Source organism: Pan paniscus, chromosome 12 (assembly GCF_029289425.2).
Source record: "Pan paniscus chromosome 12, NHGRI_mPanPan1-v2.0_pri, whole genome shotgun sequence".
In the NCBI taxonomy this organism is placed as follows: domain Eukaryota; kingdom Metazoa; phylum Chordata; class Mammalia; order Primates; family Hominidae; genus Pan; species Pan paniscus.
In genome coordinates this window covers 60227624-60246016 of record NC_073261.2, presented here as the reverse complement: position 1 = coordinate 60246016, position 18393 = coordinate 60227624, and the positions used below count along the sequence as shown (strand labels likewise).

Below are 18393 nucleotides of genomic sequence, written 5' to 3'. Positions count from 1 at the left end.
TTCAGAAGACCCTAAAATTGAGGAAGAGGAAGTTGTGGGCAATTTTAGTCACACTCTTTATTTACATTTGTAAAGTATGATACTTTCTGTTTATATTTTTCATCAGAAAGCATAAGCTTGAATAAAGGAAACGTGTAAAATAATGAGAGAAATTCAAAACAACCTAAAATCACAGAGAATTATGAGAGACTCTGAAGCTCTACACGAAGAATTTGACAATGAAGAATGTAATAGCAATCCAAAAGTAAAATATGTACTTACATAATTTTTTTTGAGATGGAGTTTCATTCTTGTTGCCCAGGCTGGAGTGCAATAGCATGATCTCAGCTCACTGCAACCTATGCCTCCTAGGTTCAAGCGATTCTTCTGCCTCAGCCTCCCGAGTAGCTGGGATTACAGGCATCTGCCACCACGCCCAGCTAATTTTTTCATGCCCAGCTAATTTTTTGTATTTTTAGTAGAGACAGGGTTTCACCATGTTGGCCAGGCTCGTCTTGAACTCCTGACCTCAGGTGATCCACCTGCCTCGGCTTCCCAAAGTGCTGGGATTACAGACATGAGCCACCGCGCCTGGCCTAAGTCTTTAAATGATGAATTTATTATTACTAAGATGAAAACTAAAAACAACTTGACATTTCTGAAAAAAGAAAGATATTGATTACAATATCAGGACAAAATAATTCTCAGGAAATATCAAAAAGAGATGCTATAGTACATCAAAAGATATCAACAAGGAGTGTATGTGTATCAAACGAAATATATATTTGTTTATACAAATGGTAAGAGACAGAACTAAGAATTAGATTCAATAGTACTTAGAGATTTTAAACTCATCATTCTTAGCTATATCTACATCAAGCATATTAAAGATAACTAAAGATATTAAAAATAGTAATAACATGATCCAATAAATTCAAATTTCATATCTGTATCTATTTCTATATGTATATCTTTATACAAAATGCTTAGCGAAATCACATTCTCTTTGTGGAATAGTCACATGAAACGTTCACTAAACAGAATCTCTACAAAAATTGGCCAAATGCTGAGGCACATACAAACACGCAAACCTCAATCAATTCCACAAGATTAACATCACAGTGGTTGTCTTCTAAATTCACAATCTACTATATTCAGGAATCAATAATGAACAACAAAAAGGTATTTTGTTTAAAAAAACTCTCATATACCTGGAAAATAGAACACATACTTCTGAATAGCCCTTGAGAAAAATAGATAATCAGATTATAAGTAAAATTGTGGAATACTTAAAACTGAATAAATATGAATACAATACATACACATTAAGGGTCATAGTTAACTAATATTTGAAATAAAATGTATAGCTTTAAACATCTTTGTAGAATTCCAAGAAAAAATAAGACCAAATGAGAAAACCATTTAACTTAGGAAGGTAGAAAATCCAGTTTATGCAATTCATGAAAAACACAGAATATAAAAATTGGAGCAAAAAAGAGGAATCTATGTATAGATAGATAGCCACAAAATAAATTGAAATAGTAATTAGAGATTTATAATTCCCAAAGTTTTTCTAAGCATAAATACCTGTAAAGAAAATTTCTTCCAAATTTTTGGGAAACAGGTCACTCTCTCTTTTTTTTGTTCTATATCATAAGTCATCAAGCAAAGATAGCTCTCGTTTTTAAAATATTGTTTCACAAAACAAGGAGGGAAGAAAAACTGCCCAACTCATTTTAGGTGTTAGCGTAATCTTAGTTTCACAAGAATATTATGAAAGCATTACTTGAAACTATACGTGAAAATTTTATCAAAAATATTAGTCAATTAAATCCAAGCATGCATTAAAAATAATTCATTGTGATCAAGTAAGTTCATTTCACAGACAATGGTTTAGCATTAAAAAAACTATCAATGTAATATATCAATTAATTATAAGAAAACATGCATGCTTATCTTTATTTTTTAAATGCATTTACTAAAGTTTGACACCATATTCATTTTTTTTTTTTTTTTTTAATGAAGTCTCGCTCTGTCACCCAGGCTGGAGTGCAGTGGTGCAATCTCGGCACACTGCAGCCTCTGCCTCCCAGGTTCAAGGGATTCTCCTGCCTCACCCTCCTGAGTAGCTGGGACTAGAGGCACAAGCCACCATGCCTGGCTGATTTTTTTGTATTTTTAGTAGAGACAGGGTTTCACCATGCTGACCAGGCTGGTCCTGAACTCCTGTCCTCGTGATCCGCCCACCTCAGCCTCCCAAAGTGCTGGGATTACAGGCGTGAATCACCGCACCCAGCCTCATGGTTATTTTTAATTAAAAAAAAAGAAAAGAAAAGAAAGAAAAAGAACAGTATCTCCTACACTCAGTCAAAATAGAGTAAGAAGAATTGTAGTTCCCCCTCCTACTTTAAAGAACTAGTAAAATAAGACAAAATATATAAAACATGGGTTTTTCAGATATTAGAAAATGAGCAGCGCATACTTCTGCTCTCAGAGAGAAGAGAAACAAACAGAAACAAACATAGCCTTCCCATGAGGTAAGTTTCAGATACAACTATAGGGAGATGAAATTCAAACACAGCCCATTAGTCTTACTGAGTTGAAGAGACCAGAAATCATAGTTTGGGGAGGCTAAGGTGTCTGGAATTTGCATGGCAGAATACTGAAGACAAGAGAGTTGCACAGAGAGAGAGGAAAAGGGACAGGGAATGAGAGAGCAAGAGAGAGAGAGAGAGTTTCCCACAGGTCTTTTGCAGACTGTTGACCTGTACATGTATGAGGAGGGACTAAGTGTGAGGCCAGGGAAGGAGTCACTAGAAATTGTAAATAAGACTATCTCCAAAGCTTTGACAGAGCTAGGAATAGTTTGTGTATCTAACTGAAGGATGGAAAAATCTCAAAATACACAGAGTATTGGGTAGACTCCTCAATAGACTATTGCTCTAGTAATAGGGTTAAATTAATCTGAGACTAAAGAGTGCTTTGGATATGCCTTATTAAAATTTTGAGGCAAGCCTCAAAATAACCCAACAGATTTCAATTAACTGCACACAAGGAGAAAACCCAACATTATCTAAAAGAAGTCAACAGAATGAAGCAACTAACAATGTAAAATGCACAATGTTTGGAACTAACAAAAAGTTACCTAGTATGTATTTACCCAAGAGAAATTTAAACATATGCCCACACAAATACATGTACTCAAATAATCAATGAGCTTTAGTCATGATAGCACAAAAATGGGGGATAAAAAGACCCAAACATCCATTGACATAGTAAATGGATAAACAGAAGGCGGTATATCCATACAATGGACTAGTAGTCCGCAATGAAAAGAAACACAGTATTGATATAAGCAACAATGGACAAATCTCAAAAACATTGTGATAAATGAAGTAGCCAGACATAAAAGTCTACACACTGTATGATTTCATTTATATGAAATTCCAGGAGAAGCAAAACCATAGTAATAAAGGTCATGACAGTGATTTCCAGGGCTTGAGGGTTGAGGAAATGGGTTGAATACAGAGGATACTAGAAAACTTTTGGGGGTAAAGAAAAGGTTATCACAATTGAGTTGATAGATAACATTGCTGTACACATTTTTCGAAACTTGTCAAAATGTGCACTTAAAAACTTACCAGGTATAAAAAGAAGCAGAGGGAGGCCGAGGCAGGTGGATCACAAGGTCAGGAGATCAAGACCATCCTGGCTAACATGGTGAAACCCTGTCTCTACTAAAAATACAGAAAAATTAGCTGGGCATGGTGGCAGGTGCCTGTAGTCCCAGCTACTTGGGAGGCTGAGGCAGGAGAATGACGTGAACCCGGGAGGCGGAGCTTGCAGTGAGCCAAGATCGTGCCACTGCACTCCAGCCTGGGTGACAAAGCGAGACTCCGTCTCAAAAAAAAAAAAAAAAAGGCACAAAAATATGATCCATAACCAGAAAAAAATCCATAAATATACAGATCCAATAGTAATACAGGTGGTAGAAGTAGCCAACAAGAACTTTTAAACAGCTATTTAAAAAAAAGCATGGGCCAGACATGGTGGCTCACGCCTGTAATCCCAGCACTTTGGGAGGCTGAGGCAGGTGGATTACTTGAGCTCAAGAGTTCAAGACCAGCCTGGGCAACATGGTGAAACCTTGTCTCTACAAAAAATACAAAAATTAGCCCAGCATGATGGTGGATACCTGTGGTCTCAGCTACTTCGGAGGCTGAGAGAGGAGGATTGCTTCAGCCCAGGAGGTCAAAGCTGCAGTGAGCCGAAATTGTGCCGCTGCGCACCAGCCTGGGTGACGGAGCTAGAACCTGTCTCAAACACACACACACACACACACACACACACACACACACACACACACACACACACACATATACGTATAATATATATTTAAGGAAGTAGAGAAAAATATGACCATGATGCAGAAAGAAATGGAAGATATAAATAATATAAACAAGATGCAAATAAAACTTCTATAGATGAATGTTAAAATATTTACAATGATAACTACACTGGATAGAATGTACAGCAAATTAGACACTGCAGAAGAAAAGAGCAGTGAACTCGAGTCCATCTTTAACTATTCAAAATAAAGAAATGGGAGCAAAAAGGAATAAAAATAATGAACAGGGTTCCAGTGATAGGTAGAAAACTACTGAGTGGCCTAAATGTGATTGAAGTCCTGGAAAGAGAGAAAATGTATATACAGAAAAAAATTAAAAGACATAGTGACTAAAAATTTTCAACTATGATGAAATCTATAAACCCATAGAGACAGAAGCTAGCAAATATTTGTATTCCATTCAGAATAAATATAAAGAAAACTATGTCAATGTACCTCCTAATAAAATTTCTATAACCAGTGACAAAGAGGACATCCTGAAAATAGCCAGAAATAAAAGATACAGTATGTACAGAGAAGAACAACAAAAAGAATGGTAGCAGACTTCTCATAAAAAACAAGGAAGTCAGAAGACAATATAAGACATGATGAGGTACAAGAAGGAACTGTCAATCTAGAATTGTTTACCCCGTAAAAATATCTTTCACAATTGAATAAAAAACAGAGTTTAAACAGTTTTGCCAGCAGATCTACACTATAAGAAATGTTAAAGGAAGTTCTTCATGAAAAAGTAAAAGGACACTAGACAGAAATTTTGATCTACACAAAGAAATAAAGAGCTCTAGAAATGGTAAATATGTCAGTAAATCTAAAAGTTATTTTCCAAAAATTTGAAACTCTTTAAAAGCAAATACTCTTTAAAAGATAATATATGACTGTTTAAAGCAAAATGGATAACCATGTATTAAGGGCTTGTAGCTATGTACAGAAAAAAGGCATGAAAACATTAACACAAATGAAAGGAAAGCAGAAGTGAGAATACATTGTGTAAAATTCTTACACTCTACTTGAAGTATAATATTACTTGAAGGTAGAAGTTGATGATTTAAAGGTATATAACAGCTAGAACAACCCATGAAACCAAAAACAGAAGTACAGATAATTAACCAATACTACAGATAACATAAAATTATTTAAAAGGTCAATTAATTTAAAAGAATTCAGGAAAAGATAAAACAGCAGAATTGGTGGGACAAATAGAAAAAGAATAATAAGATGATATATTTTGATGCAATATATCAATATCTACATTAAATATAAACCATCTAGATACATTAGCTAATAGGCTGTGATTGTCAGTTTGTATGAAAAGAACCAACTACACACTGCTACAAAAATGTACTTTAAATACAAATGCAAAGGTTGAAAGTAAATAAATAGAAAAAGTCATACCTACTGAAAACTAAACATAAGCAAGCTATCGTGGCTAAACTAATATCAGATAGATTAGACTTTAAAAGAGAAAAAGAGGGATATTTCATATTGATTAAAAGATTAGCTTATAAAGATGTTTAAAAACCTAAATGTGATAGTATGTAATAACATTAAAACACATAAAAACCAAAAGAATTGAAAAGAGAAATATACAAATCCACAATTACATTTGGAGATTTAAACATTTCTTTCTCAGTTACTGATAAAACAGGTAGACAGAATATCAGTAGACATTCAGGAGATGTGAACAGCTTTATCAACCAATTTGACCTAATTGATATCTACAGAATAATTCATCCAGCAACAGCAGATTATAGATTCTCCTCAAGTGCACCTGGAATGTTCACTAAAGTAGACCATATTTTGGGTCATAAAACAAGTCTCAATAAGTTTAAGAGAAATGAAATTACACAAAATACATTTTGTGACCACAACCTGGATTGTGTAAAAATATGTGGAAAACCCCCAAATGTTTGAAAATTATGCATCATTCTAAATAGTCCATGTGCCAAAAAAGAAATAAATTAGAAACTATTTTAATGAATAAAAATGAAGACATCATATCCAAATGCGTGGGATGGAGTTAAAGCAGAAAGAAATTGACAGCATTAAATGCTTATATTAGAAAAGAACAAAGATCTCAAATCAGACATCCAATATTGATCTTAGGAATCTAGACAAATAAAAGCAAATTAAAACTAAAGCAAGTAGAAGGAAGAAAAATGAAAGGATAAACAGAAATCAGTGATATTTTTAAAATTTGAAAACCAATAAAAAATCAATAAAATCAATACAACAAAATTATTTTTGAAAATGTTAATAATATTGATCAATCTTTAGCCTGACTTACCAAGAAAGAGATAACACAAACCAACCAATATCAGGAATGAAAGATAGGACATTATTATAGATATCACATTATTATAGACATTAAAAGGATAAAAAGGAAATATTATGAGCAACTATGCCTATAAATTGATGTCTTAGATGAAGTAGAAAAAAGTCTTTGAAAGATACAAACTTCCAAAACTCACTCAAGAAGAGAGATATCCTAATATTCCTATATCTATTACAAGGGAATTGAAGTCACAGTTAAAAAAGCCTTCTGAGAAAGAAAAAAGCCCAAATGGCTTCTCTGAATTCTACCAACATTGAAGGAATAAATAGTACCATATTCTACAAAGATTTTCAGAGACAGAAGTGGAGAAAATGCTTTCCAAGTCATTTCATAGGACCAAAATTACTCAAGTAGTAAGTCAGACAGAGAAAAGAAATCTATAGACCAATATGCCTCAGGGACATAGTGGCAAAATTATTAATAAACTAACAAATTATATTCAGCAATATGTAAAGGAGGATAAAACATGGTGACTAATTTGCAAGACTGGTTCCATATTTGACAATCAATCAATTAATGTAATTCACCCTATCAACAAACTATTGAATTTTAAAAAAATTATCATCACAAGCAATACAGAAAAAGCATTTAACAGCATCCAATGTCTATTCATGATAAGATCTCTCAGCAAAATACACACAGAAGGAAACTTCTTAAGCATGATAAAGAACACCTACTGAAAAAAGAAATCTACAGCTAGCATCATGCTTTATGGCAAAAAAATTGATAGCTTGCTCCCTCAGGTTGGGAACAAGATACCTATTTCCTTGTCGTAACTTTATTTATGTGTATAATAGAGGTTCTAGTTAGTGCAGTAAGGAAAGAAAATTAATTGAAAGGTACACAGGTTGGAGACGAAGAAGTGAAATTATCTTTATCAGTAAACGACATGGTAATCAATGTAGAAAATTCTAAAGAATCTATAAAAATGCTCTAGAACTAATAAGTAAGTGTACAAAGGTCACAGGATACAAAATCAATGTACAATAAATCAATTAGTGTTTTTTATACACTCACAATGAAAAATCAGAAATTGAAATTGATAAAACAGAACCATTTAAGGTTAAAATATTATAAATTAACATTTATAACAGTTGCTCTGATTACTACTTATATATGCACATCTGGGTCCACATTTATAATTATTTCCTTAAATTAGATTTACAAAAAATATCAGTGTATTAAAGTAACAAATTTTTAAAAATAACTTATTTTCCCCTTTAGACAAATGTAACATTGCTTTATTCTGTGCAAAGCTTAAAAAACTTTAGCTGTGCAACAAGAAAATAGCAATGGGAAATATCTACTAATAAAATTTTAGTGTATAAATACTTGAAATTTATTTAATTGTAAGAATAACATTTTCCAGAGTTCAAAAAATAGGGATGTATTTTACAATTGATTCTTCACTTAAATGTGTACTTTTCTCCACTTCCTCCAAAGTAAGTGGATGCTGATCTTAATGATGGGTACAGCCTAACCACAGAAAGATAATTTTATCTGTAATTCAAATAACAGTGAGTTAGATGACATCACTGTAGTCTGAGCAAAAGATGAACTGCATTAGTTAAACTGCAGTTAATGATGTGGATGAGGTGCCCAACTGGTCAAATCCAGCAACTATTTTGAAGGTAGAGTTGACACGACTCACTGTTAGATGGATGTGGGGTGTGTGGAAAAGATGACTCCCTGGTTTTGGTGCAGAGAAACTAAAGGTGTAATGAAAGTAGTTACTAAGATGGCAAAGACTGGGAGAAGGGCATCTTAGAGTAGAACATCTAGTGTTCTTTTTGGACAAGTTATGTTCGAGGCCCAGATGAAGCCGTTGAACTCAGGAGAGCTCTCTGGGGCTTCAGAGAGAAAGGCTTGTGTTAGAGATGTAAACTTGTAAATTATCAGTGTAGAGATGGTATTCAAACCTATGACTAGTGAGTAGATGAGCTCACTCAGGGAGTGACATGGCCAAGAGGACCAAGGAGTAAACTCTGATACTTTCCAAATTTTAGAGTATATAAAATGAAGAACAGAGAAATTAAGAAGTTGTAGTCAGTATGATAAAAGGAAAAGAAGGAGGTATAGTATATTGGAAGTCAATTGCAAAAATGTTTCAAGAAGGAGGGACTGGCCTACTGCTTTGTATTCTAAAATGCTTTTGGAAGTGGAGTAACAGGAGGAATAAGTCCTGACCACTGGATTTGGCAAGAACCATTTCAGTGGGATGTTCGTGACAGCAGCCTAGTATAGACGACTGCTGGGGTGTTTTGCCATAAAGAGAATCAGATAATTAGGGCAGTAGATTGAGGGAGATGTGGGGAGATTCATTTTAAGTTGGGATATAACATAGAATATTTGTGAGCTAATCATAATAATCTGGTAAAAAGAGAGAAATGTATGATGTAGGAGAGAAGGGGATAATTTCAACATTGATAACTGTGAAAGGCTGAGGAGGAATGAGATTCCATATCCAAAGAGAGCTTGACAAAAGACAGGAGGGGGCCACTTTTTGCATTGCGGTGGAAGAGAAGCAGAGAATTTGGGAGTATCAATGCAGATAAATGGTGGATTTGATGTTAGTTCTTTCAGGGAATTCTTTTCTGATTACTTTTATTTTTCATTAGTGTATTAGGGTTCTCCAGAGAAGCAAAACCAATAGAAGATATATGTGTAGATATAAATAAAAAGAGATTTATTATGGAGATTGGCACACATGATTATGGAGGCTGAGAAGCGACATCTCTAAGCTGCAGAACCAGGAAAGCCAGTGGGTATGATTCAGTCTGAGGCTGAAGGCCCACGAACCAGGAGCTCCAATGTCCTAGGGCGGGAAAAAATGGATATCCCTGCTTAAAAAGAGAGAGAGAGAATTCCTCCTCCCTCTTCTTTTTCATTCTATTTGAGACCTCAAGGAACTGGACGATGCCTGTCCATGTTGCGGAGGGCCAAGCACTGATTCAAATGCTAATCTCTTCTGGAAACACCTTCATGGACATGCCCAGAATTAATGTTTTACCAGCCATCTGGACATCTCGTAGCCTAGTCAACTTGATATGTAAAATTAACCATCACATTCGGAGAAAGAAGAAATAAGTTTATCAGATGGGAGGAGGGAGAGAGAAAAAGTGTTAGACATTTGAGAACAGACCAAAAAAGCATGAAATAGTCACGTATGAAATACCTACACATCATATGCACATCAAATATGTATACTCCAAAAGTGTAAATATACATACATTTGTCAGAATTTAATCATATAGTACAACTATATGTTTGATAAAGTTTTTTTATCTTAACAAGTTTTATGCATCTTTTTATAGAGTATAAATACTTAAAAGCCATTTGGTACACATTGTCAAATTGCCTTCCAGAAGGTTGTTCAAATTTACTCTCTCATCAGCAGTACATGAAAATATAAATCCCGTTGCATATTCAATTCACTAACATGGACTTTTAAGATGATATTTCACATTAAAATGGTAATATGGGAATATTATGAACAATTTTATGCCAATAAATTCCAGAACTTAGATGAAATAGACAAATTCCTTGAAAAGAAAGACACAATGTATCAAAACTTACACAGAAGAAAGTAAAAAATCTGAATTTCCCTCTCTATTTAATAAATTGAAATTGTTACTAAAAATTCTACCACAAAGAAAACTCAGTTTAGATGGCTCCACTGAATTCTGTCAAACTTTTAAGGAAGAAATAATACCAAATTTACACAAACTCTTTTTGAAAGCAGACTAGAAATGGACAATGAGGGAATACTTCTCAATTTCCCTGATGCCAAAACCTAATGAAGACATTACAGTAAAAGAAAATCACAGACCAATATTGTTCATGATCATGAACAAAAAGATCCTTAACAAAGCATTCATAAATTGAATTCAACAATATACGAAAAAAGTCTAATACATTATGACCAACTGTACTTTATCCCAAGAATGCAAGGTTGTTTTAACATTCAAAAGTTAATTAATGTAATTAATAACATTAGCAAACTAAAGAAGAAAATAGTTATTATCACAATAAAGGCGGACAAGAGAACATTTGACAACATTTAACAACCATTCATAATAGACACTCAGCAAACTAGAAAAGAACTTCCTAAAATGTTGTCTCATTAAAATTTTCATTTTTATTTGAAATACTGAGGTTATACAATCCCTTTATATGTTCATTAGCTTTTCTATTTTCTCTTCTATGAGTAACCTATTCAGGGCCTATAAGGGATATGGTGTTTATCTTATCAATTTATATCATCTAGTAATATGTCATAAAGACTGCTAATGTTCACCATCTTGTTCTACTTTCTCATAGTTAAACTATATGGTGGGAAGGGGGCACATAGTTAAGCTATATTTTCCAGCCCCCTTCCCACCATCTTTGTATCAAGATGAGACCATGTACCTGAGTTTTGGTCAAAGAAAGATGAGCAAAAATATGTATGCCACTTATAAGCCTGCCCCATGCAATACAGGTATTCTATGTAAAACTTCATGAAATCACTCTCTATCTGCCTCTGTCTCTTGTTTGGTATAAGTCAAATATTCTGAGGACATAGATAAAGATACATATAAATAGTTTACATCTCTGAGTTACTACTTGTAGGAGAGACATCCAGAAGACGTGCACAACCAGGAGCCATCTACAGTGGACTTTGGTACAAATGAGAAATAAACTTTTGCATGAAGGCATTGGGATTTAGAGATGTTTGTCACAGCTGTTAGCATTACATATAAACTGCCTTGCACAGCACTGACCTGTCATACATATCTTTCTCTCCTAAATATTATCTTATGTGAATAAAAAGATATGTAAATGTTTTTCTCTTTCTTTTAAAAAATGTCTTCTACATTCCAGGCACTATTCTAGGCACTGAGGTTATAGCAGTGGAGAACTGAGAAAAGAATCTCTATCTTCACTGTGTTTACTTTTTAGCAGGAAGACATTGACAGTAAATCATTAAGTAAAGTTATAATTTCACGTAAAGTAAGTGCTATGGAGAAAAAGAAAGCAGAGAAACGAATAGGGGATATCATGGTGAGTGTTCAAATTTCAAATAAGGTGGTCTGTGAAAGGCTCATTGAGAAGGTGTCATTTAAACAAAGACTTAAGGGAGGTGAGTGAGTTAGCCAAGCAGATATCTGGAGGAAGAATCATTCATGCATAGGACAAAATAAATAGAAAAAAATTCCCAAGGTAGACCATGCCTAACATGTTTTTAAAAACACATTCAGAAGTCCAATGTAGCTAGAGCAGAATGAGCAGGGCAGAGGTGACTATGAGATGGTGTCAAAGAGGTAAGGTGTGGGTGGGAGATCAGTAAGGTCTTCTGGCTATTGTGAGGATCTGGGCTTTCCCTCTGAAAGACATAGAAGCCACTGTTGAAGGTCTGGCATGACAGACTCTGGCTAATGTGATAATCATGGACAGTAGGTGTCAAGAGCAAAGTTGAGGAGGTCACTTAGAGACCATGACAATCATTGAGATGAGAGATGATGGGGGCTTGAATCAGGGGAGTTGCAGTGTAAGTGGTAAGAAGTGGCCAGATTTTGGATATATTTTGAAGGTAATAGCCAACAGGATTTCCTTCTCAGAGGTGGGATGAGAAAAAGAGAGGACTTAGTGACTGAAAGAATGGAATTGCTACCTTTTTGAGATAGGGAAGGCATGCTTATATGGGGAAATCAGGAGTTTCATGAAAGTCTGTTATGTTTCTTAAACTTTCAAGAGGAGATGTCAGGTAGGCAGTTGAATCTGATATATGAATCTGGAGTTCAGGGGAGAGGTCTGGGCTGGAGATGTAATGTTTCCAAGTATCCAGCACTTTCTGGTATTTAAAGTCATATTTCAGAAAGAGATCACCAGGGAGTGAGCAGAGATAGAGAACAAGATGAAGGACTGTCTCCTTGGGCTTACAGCGAATGGGATACTGTTCAGATGTTAATTTTGTCCCATGTTCTGAGTGCTCTACTATGCTCTTAGTCAATGGAATCTCGTGTGGTGGATTATATCTTATACTCTGGGCACCATACTGCAAACTCCCTCAGCTAACTCCTGCTCTAAGTTCTCACCAAATCAAGGGTATTTTGCAGAGGTGTGGCTTTATCTGCTGTATTCTGTCTGCTGTTTATTGTATTTTGCACACCTTTTGATCTTTTGTGGCTGATAAAGGCACGCAGATACTGACACTGGGCCCACAACAAAGAAACAAAGGCAGGTTGTCATTCTGGGCATTAAATGCAAATTTTGAAGTCACTATAAGTGCCTTCACTGAAGTGATTGAGGAAATGAAGATAAAGATTAGCAGAGGAAACTAGAGTCCCTTTGATATTATGAATATCAAATATCGCTATAAATATCGCTGCAGACAATGCTAAGTGCTGGCCTGCTGGTTTTTTTTTTTTTGAGATGGAGTCTCGCTCTGTCGCCCAGGCTGGAGTGCCGTGGCGTGATCTTGGCTCACTGCAAGCTCCGCCTGCCAGTTTCATGCCATTCTCCTGCCTCAGCCTCCCGAGTAGCTGGGACTACAGGCGCCCGCCACAACGCCCGGCTAATTTTTTGTATTTTTAATAGAGATGGGGTTTCACCATGTTAGCCAGGATGGTCTGAATCTCCTGACCTTGTTATCCGCCTGCCTCAGCCTCCCAAAGTGCTGGGATTACAGGTGTGAGCCACCGTGCCCGGCCTGGCCTGCTGTTTCTTGAAGGAGTCCTTGACCCTCTCATCCTTAAAGATACAGGCAGAAGACAGACATTCCACCAACACCCCAGGAGGTAATTCCTACCCAGGGACAAAAGCTTTGTCTTATAGGATACCCCTCCTCAACTATTGCTTCTGCTGTAAATTGATCCATTAACCCTGACTTCATTTCATTACCCCCAAATCCAATAAAACAATTACCCCCCAAAAAATAACAATGATGAAATAGTGGGTGTGAATACATAAGCACTTCTGTAAGCAACCCAAAGCAAAACCTTTAAATAATCCCTTATACATATATGCAAAAACTAGATTTTTATGAACATTTCTTCTCTAGATATACTTTTTAAAGAAAGTGATACATATACTTTAAGGCCAGAATAAATAGAAAAATACTGCCTCACTGCTGCACTCCAACTTGGGTGACAGAGCGAGACTCCGTCTCAAATAAAGAAAAATACTATCTCAATGTCTTCAGTGAGAAACAAAAACCTTTATGGTCTTAACATTTTATTCATAAGGAGATGTTTATAGTTGTTTGATCTGCTGACTCAAGGTTCATATTTGAAACTAATTTATGATAATTTCTCAGATTTCTATAGACCTTTGAGAACTAAGGCTGACGATGCAAAGACTACCTATAAGCAGAAGAGCCGAAAAAAAAACTAATCCTCTCCTACATTTTCTGGACCAACTCTGAAGTAGACATTAAAAGAGGCCTTTGGGCCAGGTGCGGTGGCTCACACCTGTAATCCCAGCACTTTGGGAGGCCAAGGCAGGTGGATCATGAGGTCAGGAGATAGAGACCATCCTGGCTGACATGGTGAAACCCTGTCTCTACTAAAAATACAAAAAATTAGCTGGGTGTGGTGGTGCACGCCTGTAGTCCCAGCTGCTCAGGAGGCTGAGGCAGGAGAATGGCTTGAACCTGGGAGGCGGAGGTTACAGTGAACTGAGATCATGCCACTGCACTCCAGCCTGGGTGACAGAGCAAGACTCTGTCTCGAAAAAAAAAAAAAAAAAAAAAAAAAAGAGGCCTTTGATGAACAACTGGGGACCGGACCAAGAGGCCCAATTTCAGTTTCAACAAGTCATCAAATACTATATGAGTCAATTACATAAACACTGGAATTTCCCAACATCTGATTCCAATAGCAAGAGAGCAGCCCAGGTTCACAATGGAGATTTCTCAATAGGCAATGCCATTTTCCAGGTAATTAAAACTGTTTGTATAGGAGAGTAGATTTATCTTCTGAAACCATTTTAGCACTAGTGCTCTCCTGAGTGGTATCAGTTGACACACTGCATAATCTAGAACAGACTAATTGCCGCATGATTTCTAATTTTTCTGCAGCCATGTAAATGAGCTGAAGTCTGCACAGGTGGAGCCCATTAGAGTGAATGATTTCCCTCTCATGTTGTTATCTTCATTTGCCGTTGTCTTATCAACTCCAAGTAGGAAATCCGCTGTCATGAAAAGCAGGTGAGGGAACAATGTCTGGCTGAAAAGTCTTGTTTCATTATTTTTTAATTCGTACAGTCCTACCTGCTTAATGCAGCTTTCTGATTAGCATGCTAGGCATCCAGTAATGCAGTTTTATTCAAATAAGGAGGCAGGGCGTTAATTTAAACTAAGAAATCATCTCCATTTCTTATCAGGGAACAAGGATTCGTGATTCAATAATACATGAATTTAATAATGCATAATGGTAGACTTCACAGGTACTAAATAGCAATACCAGAGTGGGTTAGTATGCTCCATGGGTTGCCATCTGAAACTCCCAATCTGGTTTTATCCACATCCCCTCCCTTCATCTCTTTCTTTATTTCCTTTCAGCAAAAGAGTTGTGCTGTTTGCCTTATTCCTCTGACGCTGCCAAGAGCCCAACTCACAGGCTGCATCTTCACTTTACGACCGTGTTTAATAGCTGTTAAGCTGCTGGACTTTAGCCTTCGCAAGAATTCCCAAATTGGACCCAAGGGAGATTTGAAAGGATTGGGAGGGAGAGAATGGGGAAAGAAAAGTAAGGAACTTCATTCCCTACTACTAATTGCTTTTTCCACTGAGGTATCTATCCATGGCCTCATTTTAGTGAGGGAAAACAATGTATAACGTATTTGCAATATCCAGGGCCACATCATCTCTTTATAACTCTATTTGGGTTTCACAGCTCCCAGATACCTAAGCCTGGCATTCCAATGATAGCTGGAGTCAGCATTCCTTCATTTTATGGTTTGCATGGTTCCCTTTGCTCTGGGTTGCCCAGTGAATGGCTTGCCATTCTGCCTGATGTTGAAATTCAAATGTGCAAAGAATTACAGGGGGCCCAACTGAATGACCTGAGTGGCTTGACCAACAGGAAAGCCAAGGGAATCAGACATACCTTGCTTTTCATCATCCCTTTATTTGTTTTTCATTTTATTCAATTTGGAAAATTAGATAAAGCTGGCCCACTTCGTTTTCTACTTCTTTCATCTGAATACAATGAGTTAAGATTTTTTAAAAAAAGAATTTGGAGAATTTTATTTAGGGGAAAATTAAAATGCACATGTGGAATCTTGTTGGCACAAGTACATGAGCACAAAATGTGCTAAGTTTCCCAGAATAATTAAGCTTTTAGAGTTTTTTCATATGCTACAAAATGTTTCTCAATAAGCACAAATGTGTGCTATTGGATGGCCTAAAGAAAACTACTTAGCTGGCTTCAGTGAGTTTGCAAAATCAAATGTGTAACGTTGGTATTGATACTATGGGTTAATTTCATTCTTCTTGCTCAGGTAAGTAAGTACTGATACCACAAAACCTCCTTGCAGCCAAGATGGTAGCTGAGATCTCATTTGCACACCTCACAGAATTATTTATTTAAAAAACCCCAAACAACTGAGAACTATTTTGTGTCAGTCATTGCAGAAAACACTGGGTATTAAAAAGATAAATAAAACACAGGTCTACCCTCAGGAGGCTCACAGTTTGTCAGGACAAATGAAAATATATACAAATATTATATAATAATATAGAAGATTGAGATTTGTATGTAGGTGATGTTGCAAGAGCAAAGAGTAATACTCAAAGAACTAGACACTGAGTAGTTCCTAAAATGATATGAAATTGTAATTTCAAGGATCTCTTCTCTAAGTCATTATTGGATTGGTGGTGCTATATTTGAGTTAATAATTTTTACTTTCTAGTCAGTTGTGCCGGCAGCAGCTGACATATTTATATGGCCCCTTTGGCCAAAATAGCTGTATAAACTGGGCAAAGAAAGGCTTAGTAAACATAATTTTCAATGTTTTAAAAATCTAATTCACTCTTCGTTAGAGTTTATGGGTTTGCAAATATATGCGTGAAAGGAGATTATTCCATGTTTATTTTTATGTCTTTATAATCTATATCCCACAAGCAGCCTTAAGGTGAATTATAATAAACATACACACATGCAAAAGAACTCAAGCACTAGGGTAGTAAAATAGAAATTTAAAAAAAAGGAACCCATCAGAGAATGGGATATTATACCAGGATTAAGTCATGAGATAATTATGATAACTAACCTTGAATCAGCTTCCTAAAAGTTGAACATATTTCTATGTAAATATTTGAGGAAATGCAATTTAAAGTACAGTTCTTTTCACTGGTCTTTGGCCTATTCCTCCTGTCTGGGTGAGGTGGGAGGGAAGGGGCCAGTAGGAAAGAACACCCATAAATCAACTCTAATCTCTAATGGCATTTTCCAGCCGAGTCTTGGAGAAGGTCATACAATAGATTTTTACCCTCAACAGAATTTTGCTCCCTATATTACCCCCACTTAAGAAGATTGTATCTTGGGAATTTTTTCAAGGGAGTCCGAAAGGATGTCAAATTCATTATCCTGCACCATGCTTAGAGCACTAGATTTCTTTGCTACAGAAACTTGCTTCACAGGTGGTTGCTGAAGTTATAGTATTTTTCTTTATATTTAAAGTTAATCCAGTTCAGTATCAATAGCAAATCCTCTTAAAACATGTACATAGAAGGCCAAGCCAGTATTTTGACATTCCTGGCTGGGAACTATGCCATTAACACCTTCAATTAATCTCCATGCAAGGTCATTTGGCGGCTCACATTCAAGACCATATGTTAAGATGTTATTAGTTTTCCTGCAAAGGGGATGTTTGGCCAGTTACAACTAGAAACAGATGCCCACCAATAGGATCAGAAGGGAATAGTTGCCTTAGTTACAACACCTCACACCTCACTTGTTACTGGGATAGGGCAGGAAGCTCCCTAACTAATAATCAAACTGGGAATTCAACAATTTTAAGGCTTATGAAATTTATTATGATCAATTATCAACAAAAGAAAAGAGAGAAAAAATAAAGTTCCATAGAGGTAACTGATCTGGTTGTAAATTCATGTCTCAGGAAATGGCCTAATAAATTCATCAGAAAAAAAAAACAGTGAACTAGGTACCAAGGAGAACCGGATTCCAATATTCATTCTGCAACTATCTCTGTATGTGATCTAGGAACATTTACCTAACGCTTCCGTTCTTGATTTTGTACTCCTAAATATAGGAAGGGAAAGTTATGTGGGGGTGTCAGATTAAGATGGCAGCATTATCACACGAGAAGATACTACATGCAAAACATGTTTTGAAAACCGAAAATCACTCTTTAAGTTCACTATTTTTCTAAGGACAAATAATTTCTTTAGAATAGCTATTTTTGGGGTGTAATTCCGTTGCAACAGTTTTGCTACTGGCCAAATCCATTAAAACAATCTATTGTAGGGATCAAAATCTCTTGACTTGAAGCCATTTGTCTAGAAGAACCACCATTTGAATTGTTTGCAATGTATGATAGACAGAGTTCCCTGCAATGCTGCTAAAGTGTACTGAATGGAAGAGAACCACTCCCAAGACAGGGTGTGTACCGCAGAAACTCCTTGGGATGTGTAAAGGGCTATCCTTGCCATCTATTGAAGCTGCATTGT

General features: G+C 36.0%; 1 long non-coding RNA gene across 2 annotated transcripts in view; it reads left to right on the top strand.

The window, feature by feature from the left end:
* Nucleotides 1-15979, top strand: part of LOC134728645 (uncharacterized) — a 42323-nt gene extending 26344 nt beyond the window's left edge. The window contains exons 3-5 of one of the 2 annotated variants that reach the window (XR_010109265.1): nucleotides 14017-14637; nucleotides 14779-14907; nucleotides 15262-15979. This is a non-coding gene — a long non-coding RNA (uncharacterized LOC134728645). Of the gene's footprint in view, nucleotides 1-14016; nucleotides 14908-15261 lie in introns of both variants that reach the window. The other variant, XR_010109264.1, reaches the window with a different exon arrangement.
* Nucleotides 15980-18393: the final 2414 nt, after the last annotated feature.